The sequence below is a fragment of the Pavona decussata genome, unplaced genomic scaffold (genome assembly GCF_977016875.1).
Source record: "Pavona decussata unplaced genomic scaffold, jaPavDecu1.1 SCAFFOLD_48, whole genome shotgun sequence".
Taxonomy (NCBI): domain Eukaryota; kingdom Metazoa; phylum Cnidaria; class Anthozoa; order Scleractinia; family Agariciidae; genus Pavona; species Pavona decussata.
This window is the reverse complement of record NW_028145470.1, coordinates 4,605,858-4,618,212: the sequence shown is the minus strand read 5'-3', so window position 1 is coordinate 4,618,212 and position 12,355 is coordinate 4,605,858.

The following is a 12,355-nucleotide window of genomic DNA, read 5'->3' as shown; positions in this document are numbered from 1 at the left end:
GAACGTTGTCTATTGTGAATCTATTGTTTTTGAAGACAAAAGTAGTCATAGGGAAATCGCTTTGCATTTTATTGAAAAGCAAGAACACTTTAAAATGTTCTTTTGTCAAGAGCTTTACTTGAATCTTGGCATTTTTTAGAGAGCATTTGTGCCAGTAGTTTTTGCTCAATTTGACCAATTACGTGACGATGGTTTGGTTGCGACTCTTTCAAAGCCATTTGTGGGAAAAGACTAATATATCAAACAGCGGGAGAAAATAAAGTGGGTTTATGAAATTCAGCATTGTAACAACAGCCAAGCATTGTGCGTTGTCTGTTGGTTGAATGAACAAAAAATTGGTTCTTAATAGCCAACCGCAGCTAGTCACTGTTTGCGATTAGAAAAATGAACACAGGGGGTAAATTTTTCGCAGCATTTAAAAAACATACGACAACCTTATCCTCAATCGACTACATTTCTTTATTTTTCCCCTATTTTCCGCATTTACAGCAAACCTCGACATTAATATTGTTGTTTTGTAATATTTCAGATTTATCCAGCAGGTGGTCTTTTCAAAAGGTCTCACTTGTACAAGTAATTTTCCTCGTGTTTATATAATATAATTTATTTGATGCTTTTATTATTTTTCGTTCTTATAAATATAAATTTCCCACCTAATGGCTTTATTCTTATCTCTTTCCTTTTTCCAACCACAAGCTTTTTATATTTAGTAGAATGTTTTCAAAAATAACTTCCTAGGCGATAGTTACGGTTATCAAAACGGTTCCCATAAGGTTTTAACCGACGCTGGGTTAAAATGCATTTCGATCCTTTTATATTCTATTTCCGCGCGCATGGAAAAAGGGATTTCCCACTTAATCTCAGCGAATATTTTATATTTTGGAAGTGTATTTCCGACATTTGCCTTCCCTTTGAGTGAGTATGAATGGCATTTCGCAGGAATTTAGGAAATTGTCAACTTTAAAACCAGCACATTTGCAAGTAAAATGGAAAGCAAAGTTTTTCCATCAAGAAAGCACATTCATTTTAATATTACTTTCAAAACCTCGGTAGACTCTTTACCCAACACAAGATATAACTATTAAAGGCGTAAAAACGCTTACTTCACGTGTAAAAAATGTAACAAATTGACATATGTTTGACCGATGTTTGACATGTAAACGAAAACATGGCTAAATCCAAAACAACAAGGCCTTTTTAAACTTTTGTTTCTTCACATTGAACATTTCTCAAATACCTTTTTGTAAAGTACGTAAATGTCCTTCCTTCCTTTCCACCTTTTTGTAAGGTTCTGTTCAGATATTATAAAATCATAATATCGCTAAATCTTGCGCATAGTCGTCTTTCATGATGCTGAAAGAAGTCGATACCTTTCGATATTTTTCGGCTCAGCAAATGGCGCTAATATAAGATGTTTCCTCATCAGAATAGTAGGACTCAGAAATATGTCCCCAAAACTAAAATCCAGAGCTTCCAAGATCGACTGGTCATTAAAAGGCTTTGTGTTTTTACGCCATAGACTGAATTTAATTTAATATTTTTTAACCGATCTATTCGCTGAATTATTTCACTCGGACGTTTTCAATGTGAATTTTTTTTATCTATTGACTTTGTAGCGGCTAGATTTGTATTCAATCCGCTGTGAAAAAGAAACGCCTTTTGCAATGTGCGCTAATTTGAAGGTCAAGAGCTCACCGCCCATATCATTTGTGTATTTACTTTTTTTATTTCGTGGTATAATAGTTTAAAATTTCAGTTTTCAGACTGTACACCACAGCAAACAAAAGCCACTATCTTTCATGTCTAGCAGACGGACATCCACTCTTGTCACTACGTTGTTTACATTTAATTTGGCGGGAATTGAAGCACCTGTCACTCAAGCGCGCGCCACGCACCCAAAATTTAAAGTGGGTCATTTGGCAAGAGTTGCTAAGCAACGTGCGTATGCACGAGTTTTGGTGGTTTGATTTCTGCAGATTTCAACAGTATTTTTTAAGCCAAAGCGGTAATTAAACAACTGTGGGTAATCGGCCTGCCGGTGGCAAAACCGAACAGGAAAAAAAACCGTACCAATTTGTCAGGAGCCCAGGTAACATGACGGGTCTCACAATAAATTAAAAAATATTAACTTGAATTAATTTTGTGAAGGCGGCTTGACACGGAAAACTCGCGTTTGATAAATACAACTTGGAACATCACAGCAACAGCTTGTTAAAAACATTGTGTTCGAACAAATTGTTTTTTGGCCACTTCATCCTAAAAGAAACGAAATTGAAAATGCAAGGGCCAACACAATGAGTCGTGTAAGAAAACATCAAAACGACACAGCTGGCTGTAAAGATAATCCATTTTACATTATTTAAACATGCAATTAACTTCGTTGAATTGCGAAACAATCCCTTCAGTTGAATGTGGTCAACCATTATAAATGTCTGTACTTAAAATGCAATAGAACTGAATAAATGGTTCCTTAGGGGGGCTTGGTCGGACCAGATCATACAACTGCACTGTAATTAAATCGAGATTACCAAAATCTGTCCTGGCTTATCCTAGTTAAGTATACACAGGTTCCCAACATTACACTCGGCTTAAAAACGATCTGACGCGTCTCAGTTTCAAATAAAAAGTTGTAAAGTTATTTCTTGTTTGCAGTACTCAAAATTATCATTTCAGGGAGCCTTTTCGAGCGTAACACATGGTGGCAACAGTTACGAAAAACTGAAAAGGGAATATTACAGCCAAAAAAATGCGAGGCACGGACTGATCTCTTTAAAGTGTATACGTAACGCCGATTGTGCAAAATAACCTTATCAATACCTTTTAAGCAGAAATTTTGCCTACTAGTTTCTCGCATTTGTCAGGATTTTACAAAGCGGATTGATCGGCCCATACACACTTTAGGCTTTTCGCGTCTCATATGTACACTGGTACTCCGAAATTTGAAGGAAACGACTCGAACTTGACGTTAATGCAATAATGAAATGTTATCGTTTGCCTGATAATGTAAATGTTAAAATGTAAATGCTTTGTCTATAGTAGAAGCATACTTAGCTACACCGTCCAGCTGACTGATTTAGAGGCACTCTACTAAAAAAAATCGGAAACACACTAAGTATTAAACAGCGTGCTGTACTAGGGCACTCCGCCCGAAAAATATGCGTTTTTCATCCTCGTAGTATGTGAAAGGGCAGCGAAATTTTAAATTTCAGCATTTTTAAGGCTTGTAGAAACAGACTGTGAACCGAAAGGATGGCAGTTTAATGCCGAAGAATTCAGAAAGGGTTGCAAAAATTAAGCAGACATTCCTGGCATGCAGAAATATAGTCATGCTGCGCCAATAACAGGTAGAGGATATACTTCTGCTTTGCTTATCTTTGAGGTATGAAGAAAGGGGTACATTTTTTGTTTAATGTACCTGAAAGAAGTTTCCGGTACTGAAAAATTGGTATGTGAAACGGTTAAGGGTGCCGGGGGAGTCTCTCCGCGTGAAACTTTACTCAGTCAGGAGCTTAGGTGACTCAGTACAATAAAATTTGAGCGTATGTCTACCCCATACACTGCTCCATGATCCATTGTTCTATCGGCAACAATGGCGTAGCATTGAATTTCTGCAGTGGATCACATCATTCACATGCCATTGCGCTCCAACGTTGATGCAAATCGCCGGTTTCGGCCGCCTTTTTCCTATTTTAGAACCCTGAAAATGTAATTAATTATATTTCAGCTTTCATGGCCTATTTCAGATTAAAACAAGAGACCCTTTCATCCTCTCTTGGATGAAAACCCTAAAAAACATTTGCACCCCTTTGGGGATGGGGTACTTACTACTTTCTTGGGACGTAGTCTATATTCCTCTAACCTGCGACAGGCCTGCGATCAGGCGATCTTTTTTTTCGGGGGAGCGCGAAAGTGTGGCGCGAGAGTCGGCGGTCGGGAGAACACACTTTCGCCAAACTTTCGAGCCACACTTTCGCGCTCCTCCGAAAAAAAGAACGCCTGATCGCAGGCTAATCTTCCTTGAGGGGTGGGGGTTGGGATTGCCATAGCACCGAGTTGATCAGATAGGTCAAGGTAAATCTAATCCAGGATTAAACCAATTTTTATAACCTAAAGTAGATTGCTGAATAAACAATCTCTATTAGAACTGCGTTTTCAGTGACACTGAGTTCTTTTACTGAGATACTGTAACTTTTGAACCAAGGAAACAAGCCGATTAAAGTTTTAAAATCGGCTTTCTAACAAACGACACCTGTGCGGGTAGACACAACATGAATAAATAGATGCGAGAAGACATGATTTTCGCGCTCGCTTGCTTTTATACTATCCCTAAGACTAAGGGATTGCAATAAGTGAAGGGAAAAAACTTGAGAGCAGACTCCGACCTTCCGATTTGATAAACTGCCAAAAGCTACAATTGAGAATGTCATTTGAGATTGTGAAAGCTTGGCTAATTATATGTGTTGACAGATAACTAAAAAGTTGCCGGATTTGGGTCAACCGATGACAGGCAAGTCGCTATTCAGGTAGCAATACGTCACGTTTACATGTTGCAGAAGTAATTTTCTGCTTTTACAGTTGAAGTTGAAGGTAAAATTTCAAAAAACCGAAAACAAGGGATAAAGTTAATAAGGTGCTGTATACAGCAGGGAAAAGTATATAGAGTTGATAACTAAGGCAATTTGGCCACCATAAAGAGATTCGCTTTGACGAAGGGCTAATGGTCGAAACGTCTGCACTCAAATCTCTTTACGGTAGCCAAATTACCTTCACAACTCTGCTGACAAAACCAAACATTCGTTTCTACTGCACATCGACGCAGTACCCACCACAGTTTGTTTAGGGAACGATAAGAAATGATTTTGTCGTCTTTCGTTGTCATGGCAACTGATGATTGTACCGCATGCATGGATGACAGACCCGCATTTCTATTTGAAGCAAATTAACCAAATAATTTTTTTGCCAAATAAAATGCCAGGGTAACAAATTCCAGGCCTTGAACCAGTCGACCTTTGAAACTGCCAAAATGATTATCAATCACTTGTTTGTCATTTTTTAACTAATACCAGTAAAACCTGAGATAACTCTCATGTTATCTGAGTTAAGGGAAGTTTGTGTTAACAGATTACCGAGAAATGGCCGGAACAGCTGACGATTTGCATGTTACAAATGAAATACAAAGTGATTTTTATGGCTTTTACAGTACAAGAAAATATGCCTGCAATTTCCTGAATTTTATTTATTCGATAAGGTTAATGACTTCAGTCCGTTGGGCTACGAGGTGAGTACACATTGGCGGAAATGCTTGGAAGTTTTTACCCCACAACACTTATGAAACATAGAAGTGTGGCTCCAAAGGGTACAGTAAATTGCACCGTTCTATTTCAGGATCTCTTGAGCCGTATAATCTTCTGAAATAGGGTCAAGTCTTATGCTTGCGCAGGTGCGGTAGTGTAGTGGTAATAAACAGCGATCGGGACATTGAATCGGAATTTCGGTTGGAAGATCGGAGGGTTGGTGGTTCGGGACTACAATCTTGGACAGAAGAAATTAAACCCCCTTCCCCCCAAATCAGTGATAATTCAAGCGCAAAGCAAAACGCGAACGCGCTATTTTTCCATCACTGAAATTGAAGGGTGGGAGGGGGGGGGGGGGGGGAGTAGTCTTCTTTTTTCATTTGAATTGTCCAAGATTGAAGATGGACCCCTGCATCAGGGCCTTGTTGCTTCCTTAGCCAAAAAACTTAACTTTACTCTACATCGTGTCTCCTCACCGATTTTATAGCTTAGGATCTGAACAAAATATATTTTGCTCTGAAATGGGGTTAGGGTAAGTTCAAGTTCTTCGCGCAATCAAAATTGCAAGAAGTATCCTCCCATTCATTGGGGATGGGATTAGAAAGCGATGAAAAACTGCCCCAGATAAAGGGCGAAAATGCTCGGAAAGCTCTAACGCCCACTAGGCCGCTGAAAGGAGTATATTTCGTCGAATTAATCACCTAAAATAGAGACGATGAAATGTCGTTGTATAGTTCACATTTAGACCGCAACCTTGGGGGTTTTAATTGGCCTTCTGCTCTGAAATTGAGTACGAGTCTGTGGAGACTGTAACTGAAACTGCGAGGCGTTTATCAAGTGTCTGGCCACACGCGAACAAAAAAATTATACAAACGCTGTTTTTTACAAGCGATCTACAATCGATATCAATCGATGAACATTTTTTTGTGGGAATATAAATCGGTCATCGATTGATCGATACTAATCGATTGATTGATCGATTGATTCTCTGATCTTCTTTTTCCATCGATTGGATACCCCGGGTAATGTGAGGCTTGCGTAAGGCTTCAGATACGAAAACTTCGAAGAAGGGTGTCAAAAAATGGCGCACTTTGGTCTAAAAGGGGTCAAGATTTGGAGAACCTTTCGGCACACCCCCATCAAAAATTTCAAAGAGTAGGCGGAAGAACAACTTAGCCCAAGCTCCGACGAATCTCCTGTAGCTCAGTGGTAGAGCATCCGAACTAGTAATTATAGTAATCAGAAGGTCTTAGGTTCACTGGCTCCTGATAGGAGCACTCGGATTTCCTTCACATCCGAGTTTATCTCTCACTGAAAATAATGAGGTCAGGAATGTGAGATTTTTTTTAAAAGGAACAATCACGATGTCTCCCTTTGTCTCTATCTGGTCATTAATTCATTGACACAAAACAGAGTTTCTTAGCTCTGAAATTTTTCAACAAAACCTATCCAGGATAGTCTAGACAACCCATTTCCGAAACTCTTCACCTATCTCTAGACAAGCCTCATCGTTTGGAAGTGCAATTGTATTGATAAACTTCCGGCATGCTTAAACATTTCAGCAAATCCGGCGTTTTAAGAGATTCTGGCGGAAGAAGAAGAAGAATGTCTTTTCTGGGATCTAGGGATCTTCCCTGCGTCTCTTGGTGTCGACTATTACAAGCACCTTACAGGGTCTTGGAGCTAAAGAGCCTCTCAATACAGAGCTAAAATTTATTATCCGTTTTCCGCCGGCGAAATCTCCTATGAGCTGTATCAGGTGGTCTTACTCTCAAATCAGGGTGACCAAAACATCAAAAAACTATTGAACAATGCTGTGCTATTTACCCTGTACGATTCCCTTAAAATAACTGCTTGACCGGTGGGAGGCTATACTTTCTTGTGGTGCTGTTTATTATGCTGTACAATGTGGTTCTAACTTTGTGTTTGTGGATGAAATCTTAAAGTGTGACCATTCAAATGAAGCTGCCTAACAGTACCTTCCGGTGATGCTGTTTATTATGCTGTTCAAGACAATTGTAACGTTTTGAGTCTGTAGATGAAATCCACTTTCCTGTGGTTTTGCCTGTTATTATGGGGTACAAGGTGATTCTACCTTTTGAGTCTGTGAATGAAATCCTAAAGTGTGACCATTCAAACCAAAGCTACTGAGTAGTACTTTCCTGTGGTGCTGTTTATTATGCTGTACAAGGTGGTTCTAACGTTTGAGTCTGTGGATGAAACCCTAAAGTGTGACCATTCAAATGAAACTACTGAGTAGTACTTTCCATTGGTGCTGTTTATAATCATGGGTTGTACCAGGTGGTCTTACTTTAGAGTAAGGGGCAAAAATCCAAAGTGTGACCATTCAAATGAAAGCTAAAGAGTAACACTTTCCTGTGGTGCTGTTTATTGTATGTAAGACGGATGAAGCCCTAAAAGTAATCATTCAAAATGACAGGTGCACATTCAGTAAAAATTGAAACAAGTCGGAACTATTTGCTTTGAACTTTGGTTGACTGTTACTATGCCCATAGACCTCATAGACGCACTCATGTAACTGATTTGCAGCTCAAAAGAACTGCTGTTTGCTAAGGTTAAACTCGAGCAGCTGGTAAAACGGTGAACAAAGCTTCAGCTTTCGACCATACGCGCGTTGCGCCTGCGTTGTTTTCAAGATCACACCCACTTGGGCGGGGCGTTCTGGAATTAAGTGTTACCGTACAAAAGTGCTTTTATATTTTAGCATACAGTCTAGCCTGTTTTGATGTAAAATCATATGACTGTAGAAAGCAAACAGACACATTCCATGCCAGAACAAGCGCTCACAAGGAAACGGTGTACTTTGGACCAAACAAACTATGTTTTTTTGCAACATAGCGCGGATTTCCTAGGTCAAAACGACAGCTAGGTCCGTTGTTATTCAGTTGTCTGGGAAACATAACTTGGATTTGAGGCATAACAGCGTTCAGCTTTCCAGGAAGAATCCTGTGATGGACTCTGGAAATATGATATTTTTTTAAAAAAAATCAAATCAAACCTTACTGGCGTGGAGGATAAAACATGTCAAACTGTTTTGATAATAAAATTGTCGAAAAATGTCCCACGTTTATCCACGCTCATCCACTTTTGGGAATATGGAGAGCATAAACACAGTAAAAGCCGGAACTAACTACAGCAACCAGGGCGATAAAAGAGGTCACCTGTCGGACAACCCCTTTTTTTCACGCAGGGATGGTTGAGCAAAGTTCGCCTGCGGTGCGAAGACCAGACACGGTCTAGTTGGAACTGGGACGGTCTGATCCACAGAAACAATGAAATTGGTAGAAAAATCAAAACAGAAACTAATTACACCCAGGTAAAGAATGTCTGCTCATTCTTGTTTACTGCCATACTTGAATCCAATTGTTGGTCTTTCGGTTCACAGTCTATTTCAGTGTGATCGGTTCAAACATCGTTTCGCTGCCCTTTTTGCATACTTCGACAGTGAAAAACGCACCCTTTTCGAGCGGAGACTCTCTGTATAGCCACATCTTTCCCATACAAATCTCTTTAAAAACTACGATCATTAACTTTTAAACTTGACTCTCAAACCAAAACAAGTACCACCTTTTTCAGAATACAGCGGAACCCCGTTTATGATAATACGACCACCTTCGGGCCGTGAAGATGTGGTCGTAATAACGGGGTGGTTGGATTGGATTAACGAGGTTTGTAAAACTATAAAGGGAATGACTGGAATTTCAATTCGTTGGGGGCACAAAAAAATGGTCGCAATAAGGAGGTGATCGTAAGGCGGGGTTCCACTGTAACGTGTGTCAGTTGAGATACTTTTTCATATGACATTATTGATTCCTTGGAAGATCAAACAAAACAGTGAAAGCCATGGACGGCATGGAAGTCACTTTTGAAGAAAGTCTTTGTGATCGCAACTATGGTGATCTACGGTTTCTGCAAGAAATGTTTATGAATCCATGGAAAGGACTACCCTGGTCCCAGAGGTTTTTCTTGATTTTTCCCCACGTGAGAGAGCCGCGAAGCGGCGAACGCGAGTCGCGAAGCGGCGAGAGAGAAAAACCTCGTTGTTTTTCTCTCTTCGCGGCTCTCTCACGTGGGGAAAAATCAAGAAAAACCTCTGGGACCAGGGTAGGAAAGGACTGTTAATGGACTTAACGCTGAGACCGTTGAAAGATGGCCAGCATGAAAGAAAGTCCAGGTTATTTCCGCTTAACTTACGTTGTTATCTGGTGGTATTCGTTATTTCGGTTTACAATTCTTTATTCCCACTACCGATCATTGCATGTCAGTTTTAAAAAATAAAAACACACTTTTAATTAACAGTTGCATAGGTTGTTAGGTGGAAAGAGTCTAGAATCGACAGACAATAATATTTACCCAGTTGGTCACCCAAAAAAGATGATTGAAAAAATTGTTCTCTAAAATACCAGACAGCAGGCGTTTGTCGCTAGACAGCTGGTACTTACCCGGGGGAGGGGTCCCAGAATTTAAGATGGTAGCGTAATGATCGAGGAGAGGACCCCCCTGAAAATTTGTTGCGTGCGGCCCATCTGCTTTAAGACCTTGTAACCCATTTTCAGACTAAAAATATGTGCATGTGACTTTCTTTGGTAATTTCTAGACCATGCAAAAGACATCAGGTCTGAAAATGGTCGTGAAAATCACCCGGTTTGGTCACTTAAAAGGGTTTCAAGATGGGGGGGGGGGGGGGGGCGGGGGGCACAACCTCGCCAATGAGGGGTACTGTATTTGAGGAGTATAGTTCTTCTAGTACACTTCACTTAGTCTGTTCCTGTCTGTGACAAAAATAATTTATACCCTGAACTAATTGACTGATCGACTGTTCTACATCAAGGATTCAAAATTCAGCGTGATTCACGTTGCTTTCGCAACATAGAATTTTTATATCTTCCTGTTTAAACACGGCAGAAGTTGTGGACTGGCATGGCATGACTTGTTTTGTTTTCAGCACGTGTTGAACGAGGCTTTTGTTGACCCAAACAAAGGAAATTGTTCAAAGCAACGCTGCTTGTTTTGGGAGCTTTTCCTGATAAAGAGTAGGTCACCGCTGATAAAAGACAAAGGTACAATGGAAGTTAAGAGCAAGACAGTCAAAGGCTGTCTGAAATCTATGCTAATGAAACACAAAGTGGTCTCTAACTTATGAAAGGTGCGAAAACAACTAAAGAGCTTCTACTGTCTGCTTTCCGGGGGTCAGGCATAAAATGCAGACAATGGCACTTGAAATAGGAATCTTCTTCTTCGTATTATCGAAAGTCTGTTACTGTATCGAAAGTGGGCTTTATAACTGATAAAGCAAGCCAGTGAAATGTTTAAAATTTGAAAATCAGCTTTTAAAATCGGCTCTTTTGATAGTTATGATTCTGTTTTGTCTTTCAAAGGATACCACGTGAAACTAAACATTAGTACGATCACAGCAGAGTGAAATATTTCCTTGAATTAACGTTTTGGCTCGTAGGGCGGGGTTCCATTAAAGTCTACTTTCAGCCAATTTTATCTGCCATCTAGTGTCAGTGTATAGTGTCTGCTATCTTTATCTCACTGTTGTCAAAGCACATGCAAAATAGACATTCTGTAGTGGATGTGTAGCATTGAATATTTACTTATTTATTTAATAATTAAAACGTGTCTAAAATCGAACAATTACATGTAGTTTAGCTTTCAGCCAACAAGTATTAGTAGTAATTACTCGGTAAAACCAGGTTACCTTCCGGGGATTTGGAAGTTAAGTTTATTTCGAACTTATTACAGGAACTGTTTCGTTTTTATATAACTCAGAGAATGTGAGACGAAGTCGTACTTTTACGAAAGCTGTGTGACCTCATATTGATAACTGGAAAAACCTCATTTGCATTTACTTTCAACACACTTATACATTCGCGAATGTATAAGTGTGTTGAAAGTAAATGCAAATGAGGTTTTTCCTTATCACTATGATGTTGAGTAACACTTTCTTGGCTTCGACAAGCAAAATTTCACAAAGAGCCAGGCAAAGAGCTGTGTGACGGGAATTTACTTTATCACGTGTGATGTGCGTGATCTCGGAGTGATCTCTCTTTACAGGACCTGTTTCACGAGAAAACTAATTTGGAGAATATGATCACATTTCCTTCACTTTCACCACTTATCTATATTCAATCCTAGCAGTATACAGGATGTTTGCCACATGAAACTAGCTCTCACGAGTCTCCTGTAGTTCAGTGGTAGAGCAACCGAACTAGTAATGATCGCTAATCAGAAGATCTAAGAGTCGACTCCTATTAGAAGAACTCGAATTTTCTTCAGTTTTCGGAGCATCTTGAGTCACTGACTGAAAAATACATTTATCATTTATCTTATTACTTCTGATAACTATGTAGTTTTGTTCGCGGCGTAAAATTTCTCAGTTAAAAAAAGATCGCTATAAGCGATAATATGACCTCTCAAATTAGCAGTACCTATGCATCTGTAGTTTTACATTCCTGGTCGAACATCAATGCTAACTCTCGGATAATCTACACGGTAGTCTATGGAAGCAAGCTCCTCATCCTGCATGAACCCCTCCCTCCCCTCCCCTCCCATACACACCCCCTCCTCAGGCTTCCCCACTCCTTCGCCTAGCCGGTGTCGAATTTTGTTCTTGCTTTCCCTACGGGTCTCATCTTTGTGAAAAGTCATGAAAACTTAAGAAAACGAACAGATCAAAAATGAATGTAAATTGCACATTAAAAAATGCTGTATGGAAAGAATTCACTGGAGAACGTTTTGAATTTCTTTTGAATTTCTCTCGCTATATAAACATGTATAATCAGGGATGGATCCATCCCTGATTATGGCTCCTGGTATATCTTCTTCCCTTCAAATTAGCCAGAAATAAGACATCACGTTCCGGCCTATTTAAAACTTTTATATCTCTACTCGAAAATTAGGACTTTTCGGATATCTTTCGTTTGGAGCATTACAGTTATCGGCAAAGATAATAGTTTAGGTTGTTTCAATAATTATTTGTTGGTGGATGGTTCCCAAAAATCATAAAAAGACTGGAACTAGTTGCATCAGCGGAC